Genomic DNA, 12379 nt, shown 5'->3' with positions numbered 1-12379 from the left:
AATTTATAGTGTTGTGGCATTTGTGATGAAATGCATGAAGTGGGAATTAACTAGCTATTTATTAGGGGGAAAAAAACACTGCACACAAAATGACACAATCAAAATGTGATTGTCCTCAACTCTGAAAAATGTTCTATATCAAGAAATTATTTCCATCCAAATATTTTCTAAACCACTTCTTGCTAGTCAGGGTCATGGGGGCTGAAGTCTATTACATTACATTACATTATAGGCATTTAGCAGACGCTCTTATCCAGAGCGACGTACAACAAGTGCATAGGTTTCATGATGTAGAGGCGCAAAAGAAACAACAGTGAAACAGTGAAGTAAGGATCGTAGTGCCAGAAGTGACCACATCGATCAGGACTCCAACCCTGTAGAGTAAGCTTGTTCAGCAAGCAAGAATCCTACCAAGTACAAACTAGCACTGGAATCACACCTAATCATACAAAAACAATCCTGCCAGCAACATCTATCCCAGCATGCAGTGGGCGAGAGGCAGGAATACAGGCTGGACTGGTCGCCAATCCATTGTAGGGTCCACACACCACTGAATCACACATTCATACCCCTAGAACAATCTAGACCCTCCAATTAACCTAGCCTGCATGTCTTTGGACTGTGGGAGGAAACCAGAGTACCCGCAGGAAACCCACAGAGACACAGGGAGAACATGCAAACTCCACACAGAAAGGCCCTCGGTTGGGATTTGAACTTTGTACCTGCTTGCTGTGAAAATAATTTCTCCTAGAGATTATACACAAACACACACACAAGTGTCTGCACGCTTACACATAAACATACTCACCCACACATCTACAAGCATACAAACATACACATTACATGCATGCATCCAGACATGCACATATACAGTATGTACAAACACACACACACACAAACACACACACCACGAAATAAATTAAAACCAGAAAATCATTAACTGGCTACCCTGTTACAATCTTGAAGAGAACTTCTGGCGGATTATGTAAAATAGCAGCGCAACTCGCAACGGAGTCTTTCGATAAATGTTTGCTCTGCGGCTGAAAAATGTTTCTCTTGAGTTAGATCATCCTAGCAGTGGGGATATGGAGAAAATTGAACATCTGGATGACTTGCAAAAAAAGTAACCTCAGCTCATATGGTTAAACCAAGGGGAGTTTTCAGTTCTGCTGTCCAAATTCCTCAATCCAGAAATATTTACATCCTTTATGGGCTATCCCAGAACCCACCTTATTTTTCACCACATAAAACTTGGGAGTCCCTGCACGGAGACTAAAAGCATTGCGACTCCATGCGCATGCCAAGCAGGTCAGCACAGTGCAGATTAAGTAGCAGGACCCTCCTGCGAATCCATCTACCCACCCATTCATTATCTAACCCGCTTGTTCCTGGTCAGGGGGGCTGGAGTCTATCCCTGCATGCACTGGGTGACCTCCTGTGAATGTAGATTAGAAAATGCAAATGTGCTCCAGAACACCTCTCCAGTGACCTTCAGGAGAATGTTTCCACCTGCCAAGGATCCTCAGTACATCTTCCAAAATATCTTCCTCTTCTTGTAAAAGGACTGTTTTTGACAGACCTGCTTCTTCACAAATGAGGTATTGATATCTCTACCAGAAGTCCTGAGCGGACCTCAGAGTAGCCTGAAAAGTTTGGGAAGGACACAGCATTTAACTGAAGCAATTCAGACAAACTAAAGTTCATCTGTGGAATGGTCTACCGCAGTATTTGGAAGTTTGAACCGGCAATCTTGTTGTTTTAAGCCTGATTCTGAGAGTAACCCGCCTGTCTCTTACTACGAAAAAAACTAAAACAACAATATACATACATACCTGTATACAGTAAACTATATATATACATATATATATATATAGTACCATTGCCCCCTTCCTGATTTCCTCTATTATTGCATATTTGTCACTCTGAATAGTAGTGTCATTGTTTTTAGAAATAATGTAATATTAGACAAAGGGAACCTGAGTAAACACAAAATACACAATTATTTAATTTATTGAATGAAAAAACAATGTCTCTCTGCCCCCCATCCTCCCTTTTTCTCAATCTACGTCAGCGTGAGATAGTTAGACCCTTTTTAAGAACAGCGCCCCCCTACCCCGAGCACTGTGCTACTGAAGGCCTGTTTAAAAAGCAGGATGAAAATTATTGAGAGAGATAAAGCATGGCGGGGGGGGGAGGGGGGGGTAATGTACTGCAGAGATTTATAGACACCCATCTCCACGTTCTCAACAAATAAACTGCGTTGCTGTATTGGGTTTTACTTTGTTGAGCTGAAATGTGCTGTGCTGTGCTGTGCCGTGCTGACTCATCTGAACAGCTGTTAAGATCTGATCCTGGTTAACACTCCAGCTTTGATCTGCACCGGTCCTTCAACCCGCTGCAGGTTTGATCTGCGCCTGGTCTTGGCGTAAATGAAATGCAGGATGGGTGGGGGGGATTAACCGACAGACAGTGCCCCCTTCCGCTCGAACCTTCGGCCTTCTCCTCGGGGCTCGTCTGAAGAGAGCGGTAACTGAAGAGGAAACCTGTCCTGCCGCGGGAAGTTCCCAGCATCCAACGCTGCTCTGCCAGAGGACGCTGAACCAGCTCATTCTGTCCATTTGCAATGCATGATGGTAATTTCCACTAACAGTAAATAAGGAAATTAGGCGGTCTTGTCACACGGTCTTGTTAGGGTTAAGGTTAGGAGATGCCCCCCCCCCAGCATCTCCTTTGCTCAGTTCTGTTGCTGTGTTACCAATGCTGCAGGTGTCTGATTGATCTGGATGGAGGAGTTCCAAGTGAGCCATCAGGTGGCAGATGCCCCCCTCCCCCGGTGGGACTACTATCCGCAGTTGGCACGGGCCTTGGTCTGGCACGGCTCCCGACCCGTACCGCGAAGCGCTGCAGGAATATCTCCACCGAGCGAATATCTCCACCGAGCGAATATCTCCACCGGTGGCCTTCGAAGGCCGCACACAGACCCGAAACCAGCACTGAAATATAATGCGCTCTGACAACAAAAATCAGCAGGCGAAACTTGGGCCACATCACGTGAATAAGGAGATACCCTGTACAGACCCTGAGCACGCACAGCCTTTTAACCAGAGGCGAGAGCACCAAATGCCCAGAAACAGTGCAGTCCTTTAGACTACACCCTCCAGATTAAAAACAGTGCAGTCCTTTAGTCTACACCCTCCAGATTAAAAACAGTACAGTCCTTCAGACTACACCCTCCAGACTCAGAAACAGTGCAGTCCTTTAGACTACGCCCTCCATACACACTGAAACACCACAGTCCTTTAGACTACGCCCTCCAGACTCAGAAACAGTGCAGTCCTTTAGATTACGCCCTCCATACACACTGAAACAGCACAGTCCTTTAGACTACACCCTCCAGATTAAAAACAGTACAGTCCTTCAGACTAAACCCTCCAGACTCAGAAACAGTGCAGTCCTTTAGACTACGCCCTCCATACACACTGAAACACCACAGTCCTTTAGACTACGCCCTCCAGACTCAGAAACAGTGCAGTCCTTTAGATTACGCCCTCCATACACACTGAAACAGCACAGTCCTTTAGACTACACCCTCCAGATTAAAAACAGTGCAGTCCTTTAGACTACACCCTCCAGATTAAAAACAGTACAGTCCTTCAGACTAAACCCTCCAGACTCAGAAACAGTGCAGTCCTTTAGACTACGCCCTCCATACACACTGAAACACCACAGTCCTTTAGACTACGCCCTCCAGACTCAGAAACAGTGCAGTCCTTTAGATTACGCCCTCCATACACACTGAAACGGCACAGTCCTTTAGACTACACCCTCCAGATTAAAAACAATGCAGTCCTTTAGACTACACCCTCCAGATTAAAAACAGTACAGTCCTTCAGACTACACCCTCCAGACTCAGAAACAGTGCAGTCCTTTAGACTACGCCCTCCATACACACTGAAACACCACAGTCCTTTAGACTACGCCCTCCAGACTCAGAAACAGTGCAGTCCTTTAGACTACGCCCTTCATACACACTGAAACACCACAGTCCTTTAGACTACGCCCTCCATACACACTGAAACAGCACAGTCCTTTAGACTACGTCCTCCATACACACTGAAACAGCACAGTCCTTTAGACTACGCCCTCCATACACACTGAAACAGCACAGTCCTTTAGACTACACCCTCCAGACTCAGAAACAGTGCAGTCCTTTAGACTACGCCCTCAGGGCTGACAGCAGGAAGGATGTGCTTGTTGAAACGCTGTTTTGTGTTGTTTAGCCTGCGCAAAATGGCAAGGATTAATCAGACTCAGGGAAGCCTTGGACTAAACAAACAGGGGTAGACTCATCCAAGGTTTGAGTTACAGTTAATTAACCCTCAGCCGTTACTCTTGCACTGCTAATTAACTTCACAGAGAGAGAGAGAATGGGTTTCCAAAGAAAGCCGACCATAAGCACTTTTTTTTTTGGTAAGTCAGGAATTTGCTGAAACGGCTGTGGAAGACCATCTGTTGTATCGCATCCAAAGTGCTTGTTTTCTCAGAACCGTCTTTCAAGATGGATGCCTTACTAGGCGGCAGTGTAGTATAATGGCTAAGGAGTTGGTCTTGTAACCTAAAGGTCGCAGGTTCGATTCCCCAGATAGGACACTGCCACTGTACCCGTGAGCAAGGTACTTAACCTGCATTGCTCCAGTATACATCCAGCTGTATAACTGGATACAATGCAAGTCGCTCTGGATAAGAGCGTCTGCTAAATGCCTGTAAACTACCAGTGTGCCTGAGGAGTAAAAACTTCAGGTATGAATTCAGGGAAAAGGTGACCCCAGCTGAACATGGTAGTTGGGCTTCCGTACATCCCAGTATCAGCCAGACAGCAGAAGCTATTGATGGGATGGGGGGGGGGGGGGTGAGGGTGGATGAGGGGGGTACATCTGGTTCCCAGAAAACGGACTCTTACTGTGAAGCCCCCCCAGCTGACCCTGCAGATTAACAAGCACCTCATCACCCCACCCCTGCACCGTCTTCAATTTGTACCACTGAAGCTTTGAGAGAAGCGTCTATTGATCCCGTTGCTGGGGTGAGCTTGGGTGGGATGAACCGATGCTGCGTTTAATGAGCGGCAGGCAGCGGTTAATGTGTTTGGGAGCGCTGCGTCCGCCGCGCCGTGTGGGCCAGAGCTAGCGAAGTTAGCGCAGCGTCTGCAGACCGACTTATCTGCTGTGCTTCCACAGCCCTGAGGCTTTCCTGTTCCACCGCTGCCAAGAAGCTCATTACCTGGAGCTTTACCTGGCCTCTGCCGAAAACAGCTCAAGGTCCTAAGAGAGGGAACAAAACAGCAAGCAGTGAGGAGTGAAACGAACATCAATTACCTGACCAAGGCAGTCCTCGATTAGCGCTAAACTGATATTTCCCTGGAGTATTTTTATCTGTCTATCTATCTATCTATCTATCTATCTATCTATCTATCTATCTATCTATCTATCTATCTATCTATCTATCTATCTATCTATCTATCTATCTATCTATCTATCTATCTATCTATCTATCTATCTATCTATCTATCTATCAAACCTTAGTAAAATACAAATTTGTATTTGTATTTGAAAATGCATGTAAATACATATGTGAAGTATTTTCAAATACATTTACACATTAAATACTTTGTATTTGATTTATTTAAATAATTTTAATGGAAACCCAAATACTTTCACATATAGTATTAAAAATACTTTCCTTTAAATAAATACTTTCCTGGAAAACCAAATATTTTTTCAAATAGTATTGAGAGCCTTTTAAAAATACATAAAAATACAAATACATTTTAAAAAAATATTTCAGTGATTCACAACAGAAATGACCGAGCCAGCAACAATGTAGGCTTCATACTGAGTTCTTTGTACAGCCTTTTTGAGTGGCCCTCGATGTGATGTCAGCGAGCTATAAAACTGAGGGCACTCAAGGGGAACTATTAGGGGTAAAGGGTTGAATTTAGATCATGAGCAAGTGTAGCCTACATAAGCAATTTTAAACAACCCATGTGTGGCCTAGATGCCTGTACATGTCTTTGCATGGGGGGATGGCAAACTCAGACTTCTTGATAAGCTGTTTGCCTGTTTATTTGTACCCATGCAATCTTTTTAAAGTTAGTGGTCTTTTACTGTCTTTCCTCAGTTCCGTCTTTTGCATTTTGTTAGATTAGACACTGATAAAACAGAATTCAGCCGTGCATATTCACTACCAATTAACAACAGAAATCGGTACAATTGGACTGGGGCCGTCACCTACCTATCTATCTTTCTCCTTACATAAGATTATTCATTTATTTAATTATTTTCTCTAAAAAGCCACTACTGCAGCTTTTTGTCTGAATCCATTAAACTTGTGGAAAACTCCAGAGAGTGTGATGTTTTCCTTTGATCTTCCCAACAAAGAGTTATTAATGAAGTTCCTGTCTCTCCCTCTGGCAGACTGAAATGGCTTTACCGACACACTTCCCTTAGTGGCCGACGGTGGACCCTTCACGTGGAGGATCTTTCCTTTAAAAGCCCCCCATAAAACAACAGTTCTGAAAGCACCGGAGGGCTGAGTTTGACAGCTGGTGCTCTCATTTCCATAAAACCCCCAGAGGGGCCATCCAGCACATACACTATTACCCAGTTTCAGCTCGATGCCCTGGACAATCTGCAGGTCTGAGTGAGTCCTTCAGATGCACTTTATGATAAGTCCCCGGTGGATGATGGGTTTTTAAGGCACTGAGCTTGATGGACAGACAGAGAAGAGCATAGCGGTTACACCTGAAGCCAAGGGGTTCAGTCTGTGAGCGGGAGTGCTGCTGGGGCACTAAACTGGGCTGCCTAAACGAATCATGTGAATCAGTAACTACACTGAGGTGTGTGAATGAATCATGTGAATCAGTAACTACACTGAGCTGTGTGAACAAACTGTGAATCGAACTGCTGACTTGTGAACGAATCATGATCATACTACACTGAGCTGTGTGAACAAATCATGTGAATCAGTAACTAAACTGAGCTGTGTGAACGGATCATGTGAATCAGTAAGTAAACAGCTGTGTGAAAGGAACATGTGAATCAGTAAGTAAACTGAGCTGTGATGACTGTAACAGTAACTACACTGAATGGTGACAAATGTGATCATAATCCTGAGCTGTCGTGAACGGATCACGTGAATCATAAGTAACTGAACTACTGAACGGACTGTGAATCGTAATAATGAGCGTAAACGGATCAGTAATCGTAATACAGCTGTGTGAAAGGAACATTGAACATGTAAATGAGCTGTGGACGGATCATGTGAATCAGTAATAAACGCTGTGTGAAGGGACATGTGATCAGTAAATAACTGAGTGTGTACGATCATGGGAATCAGTAAGTAAAACTTTAAGGAACTGTGAACAGAAGTAAACTACGTTAGACATGTGAATCAGTAAGTAAACTGAGCTGTGTGAACGGATCATGTGAATCAGTAAGTAAACTGAAAATGAGTGAGTTCTGCAACTAGAACATGTGCATCAGTACATGGATCACATGAATCTGTAAATGGATCACATATATCCGTAAATAGATCACATGCATTTGTAAATGGATCATATGCATCAGTAAATTAAACACATTAATAAGCTATACTGTATATCACATGCATTGGTACGTAAATTAAAGTTTATCAATGCATATGCGCCAACATTTAAACTGAGATGTCTTAATGGATTACATGCAGCTGCAAGTCTCAAACTAGCTTCCCTGGATAATGAATTTTTACCTCACAATTACGAATCAACATGTATTTATGACCACCTTTAAAAGTTTTAAATTTTACTTTGTCAGTAAGCATCCGAAAAATGCTTGAATGGTGCTTTAGAGCTGAAGCCACTGGATCCCCTGGGCTTGTGGACCACTGGTCTCCCTCATTTACACTGCAGCCTGGCTCTCCCGGGAGGGAGCAGCTTCAGCCAGCGCTGGGAACTCACAAACTGCAGTCCAGTCATCCAATTACCGCCGTGACGCGGACTCCTAACCCTGAAGCCACACATCCTCCGACGAGAAGCAAATTTTAACAGACCCCATTCATTTTCAACGAGAGACAATTCTTTGCATCCGCAAGGCATGCTGGGATAGCTGCCGTTGCGATGCAAGCTGGCGAAGTGACCAGAAGGACGGGGGGGGGGGGGGGGGGATAACACGGTGCGATAACCAATCAGATTAAAGATCCGACGTGTGAGCTGTCTCCAATTTTCTAACCTTATTTCCTCATTCCACGTAGTTCTGTTAAGAGGGACTTGTTCATTATTGCTGTGTGGGGATTTCCAAAATATGCAATCAATAGGCTCGCCCAATGTACACTGGGATAGGCTCCAGCACCCCCCCGCGACCCTGCTCAGGATAAGCGGGTATAGATAATGGATGGATGGATGGATGGCCAATCGATAGGCATTCAAGGAACTTTGTTTTAAAAATGGAAAACACGCCCACAAGCGGCCCATTGTGGGAGGCGAGAGCGATGCCAGGTGAGGAAGTGCGGCTTCACCCTAACTCCCGCCACGCTCTCCCTCCGCTCCCCCAGCCTCCTGCGAGCGTTTGAGAAGGCCCGGGAGCGAGACGTATTCTCCGCTGGTTTCGGGGGTGCGGCCGAAGCTTCCGGAACCGCAGACCGTGACAGGCCGTCAGCTTCGGGGTGCGCTCTGGCTAATTGTTAAATTATGGCCTTAGCGACAGCGGCTCCGGGGCTATTTTTGACGGTGAACAACGACGGCCGTTTTCCGCATGATTCGGTCATTTCTCACAACGGCACGCATCAAAGTGACAGGAGGACCATAGCCTGCAGTGACCACCTAATAGCATGGCTTCGAAGTTGGAGAACTATTGAGGTGAACTATTGGTGTGATTTTGGTTCGCTTGCATTGGTGGAGAAACATGAATGTGAAATTATTCTGTGCGCTCGTTAGTGCTTTAGCACCGTGGCAACCAAGCAAGACAGAATGTTCGTACTGTTTTACCGAAGCTGAAACTGATTTTTATGCTAATTTCAGAAAAATTACAGGTTTGATGTTACTATTTTGAAAATTTGGAGTGGATTTAAACAAACATCTAATGCAACATTCAGAGCCAAACCTTAACACAAAGCAGGCTTTCACAAACAGAAAAAGGATCTTTTAAATTCAAACCAGCTGTGGAAAAACTCAGATTACCCAACTTTCAAAACATGTTACAAGTAGAACTGAGTGGTATATGACTTATCCCACTTGTCTTGATGGTTAGCAATACCACTATTATTTTTTGTGATCTATCCTGTCTGGGTAATACGTTTCACATCAAATGAATAACATTGACATTTTCGAGCCCTATAAAAAAAGATTCATGTGTTTATCATAGTCAGGAACAAGAAGAAAGCATTTAACTGCCAGCAGAAAATCACCCCAAACTTGTGAAGTTAACTTGCAGCTCTACACAACTTCAGAACATTTGCATTTTGTGACTGATTTAATATCAAAGCTCTTCTTTGTTTAGATCTGTGAAAGTGAATTTGTTTCATCACAAGGATTTAAACCGGTGGTATGCTACTGGATGATTGGAGCACAGTCCATGTACTTGACTTATGATCTTAGCAGATCATCAGGCGTGTTTCAATTTTAATTGGTGTCAACTGGTGAAGTCAAAACGTTGACCCTGATCAGGGATTAGACTGCAGTACGCTGGCACTCTTTTCCTCTTGGGAGCTGGCATGCCCTTGAAGGAAGATTCAAAGGTTTATGCATAAAAGCCACCTGCATTGCTCAGCATGAAAGTGAGCTCAGTTTGATCTGTTGGCTTTTAATATGAGAAATCAAAGTTTAAAAGATGGCTCATCCTGAGAAGACACTGGGTTTAGCTGTATGATGTGCCCCGTGGTCCGGTATGGTCTCCTGACTGTGCTGGGTGGGGCTACTGAGGAACTCTCCATTTAGTTCCAAAATACATCTCAGTCTACTTCCTGAGTACATCTCCATTTATCTCCTGAGTACATCTCCATTCACTTCCTGAGTACATCCATGTTTACTTCCTGAGTACATCTCCATTCACTTCCAGAGTACATCTCCATTTACTTCCTGAATACATCTCCATTTACTTCCTGAGTACATCTCCGTTGACTTCCTTATTTAAAAAAAAAAAAAAAGTATTTATTTTTATTAACTGAAGTAGAAATTGTACAACAACATATGGCAAGTCATACATCATCAGTTGTAGGCTCTTTAGAAAACGGAGCACACAATGTAAACAAAATTATAACCTAATAAAAAAATAAAATAAAATAGCTATGGGGTCTATTCTAATAATTCTAAGGTATCAATAATGTTCAGTAGCTTTTTTTTTTGCAGTTTTCTTTTTCATATATTTCAGTGATTTGCAGTACAGTGCTAGTTCACTCATAAAGACCATCAATAAGGGTTGTTCTCCATTGACTTCCTGAGTACATCTCTGAGTACATTAGGTCTTAGTGGAGGAAAAATTTGGGATAAATGAAAACATTTGTTCAAGAACAGCGAAATTAATTAAAAATGCTTTGGTGTTCAGGTGATTTGCCGAACCTTACACTGATTGTCAGGTTTCTGTCAAGTGTATCTTAAAAAGCAGCACTCGAATTGTACTAGTCTCAACACTATGGGTAGTAATTACACATCCATTATCTCTGCGAAATCTATGTGATTACAGCGTGGGTAATGGACCCTTGAAATGTAAATGGTGAAACTGGTGATTTCCCACCTGCCTGCTCTTCCACGCACACACAAAGGCACAGCCAAGACCACAGACGGGCGCGTCTCCTTCCCAAACGGACCCTGAGCGAGCCGGTTGCCTGTAGCAACCTAGCTGCGGTCTTCGCTGCCGGGCGGACTGCGATGTCAGGTGCATTATAACGGCGGTTTGTGGCCAAAGGGTCTCTCTCGTTGCTCAGCCGTCCGTTTCTCACGTCTTTCTTGTGGGATCGTGAGAGCAAGTACATGCGTGGGGAAAATCGGCAGCGCGTCTCATTGTCAGGTGCATGAATATTTTATGGGGCTGTCTGCACGCGGTACCGCAGCGGTGCCTGGGAGCCCTCGGAATCGCCCGGCCATTGGAACCAGCGCGATCCGCCTAATGTTAATCAGAGAATACGGCTGCTTCTCCTCGGATGTTCTGATTAAACAAAAGAGCGCGACAGACATTAAGTGCACATCCCGCGGCGTCAGAAGGATTGTTGTGCTCTTCAAAAAGACGCGTTCTCAAACCACAGGCAACTTTTTTGATTTACCTTTGTGCTTTGAATTCAAGTGCTCTTTTTTTCCTCCTTGAAATTTAACAAACATCCCAGAAAAATCAGTTATCACAGAGCCAAAGGCATCAGTCTTTTGTCTGTAACCTTGGAACGTTGGTTAGATTTACCCTGATGGGACTTAAGATAAAAAATGTTGTTATGTCCCCCAGGAGAAGCAACAAAGTTGTTAAAGCAAACGCAGTATTTCAGATGAGCTTGTCACCTTTATTGTACTGGAGTCTCGTACACTCTGTAAATTTGTACATTTGGTCCTAAAACATGTAAAGCTCAAGTTGATTTGTAGACTATCACTGTGGTTAATTATTCAAGTGGGGTTTTTGGCTATCCAAAATAATCTGCTTAATTTGATGGTCTGTCTTTTTAAAAGACAAAAGATCCTGTCAGTTTCGGGCTGCCTCTAAATTGTGTCAGCAGTATAAGCAATTTCTACATTCGCCTAAAGATACTGGGCCTCATTCACGAAACACATAATGTGTTATGTGTTGTAAGGTCTAAGTGTGTAATTTTGATTGGTTATGTGTTGCAAGGTCTAAGTGTGTTATTGTGATTGGTTTATAGGTTTCAAAACTCTAGCAGTGGTTATTTTGACTGGTATTCGTGCCAGGGTTAACGATGTGTAATTTTACTTGATTATGTGTGCCGGTCTAAGTGTGTTATTTTGATTGGTTATGTGTTGCAAGGTCTAAGTGTGTAGTTTTGATTGGTTATGTGTTGCAGGGTCTAAGTGTGTAGTTTTGATTGGTTATGTGTTGCAGGGTCTCAGTGTGTAATTTTGATTGGTTATGTGTTGCAGGGTCTAAGTGTGTAATTTTGATTGGTTATGTATTGTAGGGTCTAAGTGTGTAGTTTTGAATGGTTATGTTTTGCAGGGTCTAAGTGTGTTATTTTGACTGGTTATGTGTTGCAGGATCTAAGTGTGTACTTTTGATTGGTTATGTGTTGCAGGGTCTAAGTGTGTAGTTTTGATTGGTTATGTGTTGCAGGGTCTAGGTGGGCTCTTGTAAGGTGAAGCAGGAACACACTGGTTGCACATGCTCTAAATAATAAGAGGCAAAGTGATGGATTTGTT

The 12379-nt window shown here is 43.6% G+C and overlaps 1 long non-coding RNA gene across 1 annotated transcript; it reads right to left on the bottom strand.

Annotated features, from left to right (window-relative positions):
* Positions 1-9155: 9155 nt before the first annotated feature.
* LOC135240101 (uncharacterized) lies at positions 9156-11845 on the bottom strand. The gene is made up of 2 exons (XR_010325593.1): positions 10761-11845; positions 9156-10151 (listed from the first exon to the last, which is right to left on the bottom strand). It is a non-coding gene; the product is annotated as an uncharacterized LOC135240101 (long non-coding RNA).
* Between the last annotated feature and the right edge of the window lie 534 nt (positions 11846-12379).

The sequence above is a fragment of the Anguilla rostrata genome, chromosome 14, assembly GCF_018555375.3.
Source record: "Anguilla rostrata isolate EN2019 chromosome 14, ASM1855537v3, whole genome shotgun sequence".
Taxonomy (NCBI): domain Eukaryota; kingdom Metazoa; phylum Chordata; class Actinopteri; order Anguilliformes; family Anguillidae; genus Anguilla; species Anguilla rostrata.
This window is presented reverse-complemented; position numbering and strand designations above follow the sequence as displayed.